Consider the following 7,434-nt stretch of genomic DNA (forward strand, 5'->3'; position numbering starts at 1 on the left):
AAAATGCTTTTTGATTGGCTGTTGTTTTTTTGGGTTATTTGTTGCTGGTGGGTTTTGAGTTTTTTTGGTTTGTTAGTTGGTTTGGTTTTTTGGGTTTTTTTGGTCTAAGTTGATGTGAGTTTTCATGCTTTGTTAAAGGGTGGCCTTTAACACCAAACCAGTGCCAGGTTACCTTTCTTTGTGCTCACAGCCTGGGAAGATCCATAAATTATCTCCATTTATATATCTCTACCACACTATGTAATTTGATAATTTATCTCTTTTAAGACATAAGTTTATGAATTCATCTTGCTAAAATTTGTGATATTACTGTCAGCCATTTAGAAAATAATTGTATCATACTTCCAAATGTAGTGGTTACTTGGGAAAAGTGGCAATAGTTGATAATGGAATAGGTAACTAGTATGAAAGAGAAGGAGCAGTACAGTAGAATTCTGTACATTCAGGAATTTTGAATTGTTCTGAAAAGGTCAATGAGAGGAGTTCTGATTGAAAATGGTGAATTATGAGTGAGTAATAAATAGTGAAAAGTAGTAGAAACGTCATATGGGCAGGAACTACAGACCTCTTGAGTTGTCTTGAACTTGAAAGTCACCACTAGGAAAATTACAGGGGTGAAACTTGTGGAGGTTTCATACCTGCTCTGTAACATAAGTGTAGCAGATAAGTTGTATTTTTATTGCTGAAATAAAAAATGGGCTGAATTATCCCTTTGTCTTTTGAGTATTGGATTATTGCAGAAATGTGGAAAACAAGAAAATGTCTGCAGTGAATGGAACAAGACAAACGCACAAGTTAAAAACCAGATGGGAATAGATGTTTTGACATTTCTACTCCCTTCTCTCTCTCCTGGGAAATATATCTATAGATATATTGGGAGAACTATTTTATATTAGCAGGTAAGTACTTTTAATTCCAGTTGAGTGTTTCAAGATAAGGGATTACAGTGGTACATATTAATGTAATGTTTAAAGGCTGAATTTTTGTCAGTCTGAATTTTACTGTCTAGAGAGTTTTTATACTAAGACTCAGAAGATAATAATTAAAAACCCAACTGTGAGGTCAAAATAGATTTAATGGGTAAAAAGGAACAGTGAAGAGCCTTAGGGACAGCTGCCCCTGGGTGCTAACAGAGCAACCCCAGTTAATAATTTGTATTATGATTTGTGTAGTGCTTCAGCATCCTTCAAAACTCAGATAATGGCAAAGTGCCATTAAAAACTCAGATAATGGCAAAGTGCCATTAAAAACTCAGATAATGGCAAAGTGCCAAGCAAACAAGGCAAAGCCTAAAATTTTGTGCAGTGGATAACTTAGTTCATTTGGCTAGAAAGGGCTTGAATAGTAGAGGAAGAGAACCAGTACTTCAGAGGAGGGGGTTTTATTGGCTTTCTTCTCCATCTGAGTGGAAGGTTTGACCATATCAGATATTCACAGTATTTGCAGGCTCACAGTAAACCAACCTTTTGTTGCTCTGCACAGCCAGAACAATGCTGGGCATTGCTCTTGCATGCCTGACTCTACTGCCAGTCCCAAGCACTTGGGTGTTCCTAAGGTTTTGCTCCAGAATTAAAACATAACCTAATACTGGGCAAACACAAACTGCAGTACCCATGGTCCACAATGAGAATATACCACATAATTAGAATAGAAATTTATTAAACTAAAGAAGTTGAAAAAACTCAGTCCTTTGCCTAGCTCTTGCAAATCATATTGGCAATAAAAAAGGCATCAGAATTTTGAGTTTGACAGAAAATGAAAAGTCCCTCTTGCATTTGTTAGCAAATGTTTTTAGCAGCACAAAGTACTTCTCAGAAAAGAAAAAGGTTTTCTGACTGATTAATATTTTTATAGGCGATCCCTTCAAGTCCACAAAATAACACTTAACAAATTAAAATAAATACATTCAAGGCCAATAATTTGTTTTTGTCCGATAAATATCTGTATTTTGTGATGAGAAAATAGTTCTCAGTTCTCCCTGAGAGTTTCAAATGTGGTCACTTTATGCAGCTGACAGCATTTATTATACAATATGAAGAATAATTGTGCTACTGCATGAGTGTGATGAATTTCTCCAGCTTTAAAGCATCTTCAAGGCTGGAGATTACCAGAAGCTTTATTATTTGGGCCTGGCTGCACCAGTTGTTCTTTTGGGTTTTTTGCTCTTCTTCACTTGCCTCCTTTACCTACCCCATGTTTTACTGCTTGACCTGGACCCTCAAAGGCTGTTCATCCCAATAATGCCATTTATCACAAAACTCAAAGGTATCTCATTACCCCTCTTCAAGCAGCTCCTGCTCCCCAGATTTCTCACCAGCACTGAAGCTGTGGCTCCCAGCAGAGCTAAGTCCTCAGCAGGTTTTTAGCTTGCAATCCCCATTCCACCTCCTCACTGCTCGACACATCAATGTTAGAGGCCCCTATACCTAATAAGGAAGAAAATGGTGAAATACTGATCTCTTGGTGCAAAACTGGTGAAATATTAATATCTTGGTGCAAACTGACCTAGGAGAAAAGAAAAACATCTACAGGCAGACAGATGAATGTATGAAAATATTCTGGGTAGAAAAACTACAGAACTACATTTCAAAAAGAAAGATAAAAAAGAAAGAAAGCATTAATAAGTCAGACAAAAAGTCTTGGAGTCACTGAAGGAAGATCTTGCTAGCATAAAGCCACAGCTATTCTATTTCCTCATTTTGCAGGAAAATGCATCTCTGCTGCCACTGCCTCCATTTATTTAGTGAGTCCCACCCACAAACTTGAGTAACTGATTTTCTCCTACTCTTAGTTTTCTGGTGGAAAATGTGTAAATTCTCTCTCCTGTCAATGGGGAGAGGAAGAGGACTCTCAGTCCTGCAGGAGACTCAGTGTGCCCAAGTGGCTTGTGTGCACGTTGTCTATGGAGGGCAGAAGAGGAGAGTCCTGGCAGGCAGTGCAGCCTGCCTTGACAGAACAGTGCTGTATCCCCTCTGTATCCTTAGCCTGAGACTGCTCTGGGTCTGTGGAAGCCCAGGACACTGGGAATATTTCTCTGTCTGCTCTGGGGTGCCCTGACCCCCAGGGGAGCACTGACTTTGGCCCTCATTCATAGAGAAAGTTTCCTAGAGTTCAAGATAGACTAAAATCCACAGAACTATGAAATAGATTATAGAGAGTAGTCTAGGTGCATCACTTAATGAGAAATTTAGGTTTTGGGATCTTTGATATGTTGTGGATGGAAGCAAGATGGAGGGCACAGGGTGCTGTCCTGGGTTTCTTCTTCACGCTTCTTCTTCCTTCTTCTTCATGGGTTTGGGTGGCATTTTGTAATTGGGCAGAAAACTCTGCATTGCAGGCTCTTTGGGATCAGTTCTTGGGTTAAAAGGGAAAATAATGTAGATGTCAGTAGTTAATTGGATAGTTTAGTCTTAAAAGACCTCGTAACAAGAGATTGTTAGCCATTTTGTGCCTTCTAATGCAAAGCTGCCCAACTCACAATAGGGAGACTGTTTTCCTGATAAGAAATGATAAACACTTGAGTCCGAACACGAACTACTGTCTCAAGGGACTTCAGTCCAGACCCAGAGGAGCTGATATCACAGGTGAGACACCTTTCTCTAGGGCTGGTTTGGGTTTTTTGAGATCTTTCAGTTCAGAGTACTAAATGTATCAAGAGTACCATGTAAATAGCAGTCTCACCCACTTTTGTCCTCAGATCATTATGTCACACTAAATATTTTGAACTGACACATAATCTACCAAACATATCACATGCTTATCAGAAACTAATTTCCCACTCTGACTGAAAGACTTTTTAATAATTTTATATGTAAGTAGATAAATATGTATTTCTGCATATGCAATTAGACAACAAACATTAGCACTTGAATGATGTGAGTGGGACGTCCTTTTGCACAGGAGGCTTCAAAGGTGTTTCTTTTTCCCTCTAGAGAAGGAAAATGTGCACACACACTGTGTCTGATTTACAGATACAAATTACTACATTTATTATGGATCATGAGCTACTTATTGCACATTATTTACAATGGAACCCTTGTAAGCCTAAGATATCTAAGGTAAAAAGAAAGATCCTTTGATTCTTATGTACCAGCTGAAATTATCCTGCAGAAACTCTCACTGTTTCCCTTCTTAAGATCAGACCTCCAGAACTCAATTGATGTACAGGTGTGAAAACAACTTACAGCTTTAAAACATGCTGTAGAAAGGAGGCTGAAATCCTGTTGTATCCAGCTGTGTGTGCAGGGTTTATCACTGCTAAAGCAAAACAAGCCTGCAGAGACAGGGACAATGATATGTGTTATTTTAAATTATTATTATTATTATTATTATTATTATTATTATTATCATCATCATCATCATCATCATCATCATTATCATTATTATCATTATTATCATTATTATTATTTCTTCAGTGAGCATATACTAGTACTACTACCAGCTTGATCCAACAATTACTAGTAAAAACTATTTGTAGAGTGGAAGTGTTAGCAGCCTTTGGCTTCATTTTGTGTAGTGCTTGTAGTTTTCCTACTAAAGAAAAAAAAACTTTTATATGAAAGAAAGACAATCTGTCTTATGTTATTTAATAAGTTCCCGAAAATGCATGAGCTCAATTTTTGTTCAGCTTTCAAACAGATGTTATCTTCTTTAAAAATGATCACATCCCAAATGCAGCAATTTTAAGTGCGCATTCACTGTGTAGTCCAACACTTCTTGGGTTTAAAAACACATTTTTTACAAGCCAGAACATAAGATCTTGAAACAGATTGTGTATATATTCTTAGGAGCAGGGACTGAAGAGCAGATACCCTTGCTCCCAGATGAACCATGAGGGTGAAAAATAATAGTTCTCTTCTCACTTTACCCTTTTCTTAATCATATGTGTGACGCATTTTTGTTTTCCCCATTCATCCAAGCACTCCTCCTAGAAGCCAGGTCACAAAACCAGTCTATCTTTCACCCTGGTGAATTAGGAGCATCAATTAGAAAAACTGGGTTGACATGCCCTGACAGATAATTTCTCTTTCACCATCCTGCAGTGTGGCCATCCTATCTCTACAGCAGAGCACTGCACAAGTCCAGCCCTGGTCAGGATTTTCAGAACAGGACTTCTACATCCAGCTTCAGAAGGGTTTCTGGATACTTTCAAAACTTTGGGATTACCTAAATGCCTAATTGCTCAGAACTATTGAGACATATTGTTCTGGGCATGGCCCAAGCCAATGTGGAGTTTGAGGCTATGGAACTTTTGGAAACGAGGAGATTTAATTCCAAAATTTCCTCATTTGGAACTGGGAAACTTAAGAAGCACGTTGCCTCTTTGGGAACGTAGCATCTGAACAGATATATGAATGCTTTTCATTTCAGGAAGTGCACTGTTCTTTTTTGTAGATCTGCCTGAGAGGCTTATATGTGATGCTGGAATTTAAATTGTGCACAGGGGTTGAAAGCAGAGCAGTCCCTTCCTTGCAGTGCCCTGTCCCGAGGCAGCGGGTGCACTGCCAGAACAAGTCCTGTGCAGGTGGGGTGAGCCTTGCCATGGGATAATTGATTGGTCCAGTTGTAAACACAGAGGGAAGCAGATTCTCTCTTTGTCCTTTTCTTTCTCTATTTTTTCCTACACTTTGTCATTCATCACTGACAATTCTGGCAGACGAGGATGAAACAGAATTTTTCTTTTCATCAGAATATAAACGTTCGCAATGCACTTGTGTTAATGCTGCGCAGCTGTTTGATGATCTGACTGTAAAGGACCAAGAAGACATTTAAAGCTTGGACTTTTTCAGACAATGTACTCCTGATTGCTTTTCAGTCAGCTCAGAAGCAGCCTGGTTGCAGGAATAGGCTGACTCTGCCATTCAGGCTGCTTTAAATTGAGACACAAGAAAAAACACAGAATGGAAGTCAGTGTTTGGTGAAGACCCCAAGTGTAGGGAGAGGGACCCAAGAGTAAGGAGAGGACCCAGTCATCAGGAGGTTTTTAACTTCATGATGCCCATTACTAGAAAGGGGAAAGGGTCACGGGGTAACATTTCTCAGAGTCCATGGCACTAAGAAAAAGGAAAAAGGGACAAACAGTAAAGCCACAAACAAGATCAAGGCTGCCCAGTGCAGGCGTGGAATCACCATTCTTGGAAGTCTTCAAAAGGTGTGTGGGTGTGGTACTTGTAGATAAGATTTAGTGAACATGGCAGTGCTGGGTCAATGGTTGGACTTGATGATATTGGAGATATTTTCCAACTTTAATAAATCCAGGAGCATTAGAAATATGGTCAGGAAAAAAGTACTTGCCAAGTATGAAGCTGCTTGAAGGAGCCACTTAAAGTCCTTGTACTTTAAAGAATCAGAAACTTCTAAATTCATAATTACAACATAAAAGTTGTTGAAGAAATCTGTTTTAAATAAAAGATTATGGAACTGAAAAGAGTAGAAAGCAGAAAGAATCGGTCTGGACTACCAAGTGATAGAAATATCAGACCTCAACGGGATAAAAAAGCGCATTTCAAATATTTATCAGTTATTAATATAGAGTCACTGCTTGCCAAGTATGAAGCTGCTTGAAGGAGCCACTTAAAGTCCTTGTACTTTAAAGAATCAGAAACTTCTAAATTCATAATTACAACATAAAAGTTGTTGAAGAAATCTGTTTTAAATAAAAGATTATGGAACTGAAAAGAGTAGAAAGCAGAAAGAATCGGTCTGGACTACCAAGTGATAGAAATATCAGACCTCAACGGGATAAAAAAGCGCATTTCAAATATTTATCAGTTATTAATATAGAGTTAGATAAGATTTAGAATATTATCCTGGCTAAAATTACCCTTTTTCCATCCTTCATTAATATATGGGTAGGTTTTGCTACCCATGTTTCTGACGTGAAACATTCACAGGTTTTCTCTGTCCAAATACTGGGGCCAGGTAGGTCCCATTTGTTTCCCAGAAAATCTGAAGAGTCCAGCTGTATGTCCTACCTGTGAGAAATCTTCCTTTTGGAGCACACAGCTCTCTCCTGCATCCCCAGCCATGATGTGCATCACTGATGCAGTCAGCATTAACTTAGCAGCTTTTTGGCCTGTTACAGGAAACTCTGATATGTGAATGGAGAATATTGCTGTGAGTAGGGAGAATGACATTTAGTACAAAATAATATGATTTAAATGGACTTACCTCTTTAGGTCATCTGTCAGATTTTAAAAATACCATTTTCAAATTCTTCAAATGGTAGTTTTGAAGCATAAATACTGTTGTTCTAAGTTTATTACCACAATTTAGGGGATTAAAAAAGACCTTCAATTTTCATTACCTATCCTGGGCTGATGTTTCTCTAAACCTTTTCCCTGACACAATGCTGCAAAAGAAAATGCCAAAATTCTGGTGTTAAAAATTCAACAAAAATTCTTTTATATTTTTATAACTTTGGATTGAAGGTGA

The 7,434-nt window shown here is 38.2% G+C and overlaps 1 long non-coding RNA gene across 1 annotated transcript; it reads right to left on the reverse strand.

Moving 5' to 3' along the window:
- Positions 1-2,294: 2,294 nt before the first annotated feature.
- Positions 2,295-7,144, reverse strand: LOC120499893. Its single transcript, XR_005626989.1, has 3 exons — positions 6,975-7,144; positions 4,185-4,273; positions 2,295-2,426 (listed from the first exon to the last, which is right to left on the reverse strand). It is a non-coding gene; the product is annotated as an uncharacterized LOC120499893 (long non-coding RNA).
- Positions 7,145-7,434: the final 290 nt, after the last annotated feature.

This window comes from Passer montanus, unplaced genomic scaffold, assembly GCF_014805655.1.
Source record: "Passer montanus isolate IOZ18808 unplaced genomic scaffold, ASM1480565v1 scaffold10, whole genome shotgun sequence".
NCBI classification, from domain to species: domain Eukaryota; kingdom Metazoa; phylum Chordata; class Aves; order Passeriformes; family Passeridae; genus Passer; species Passer montanus.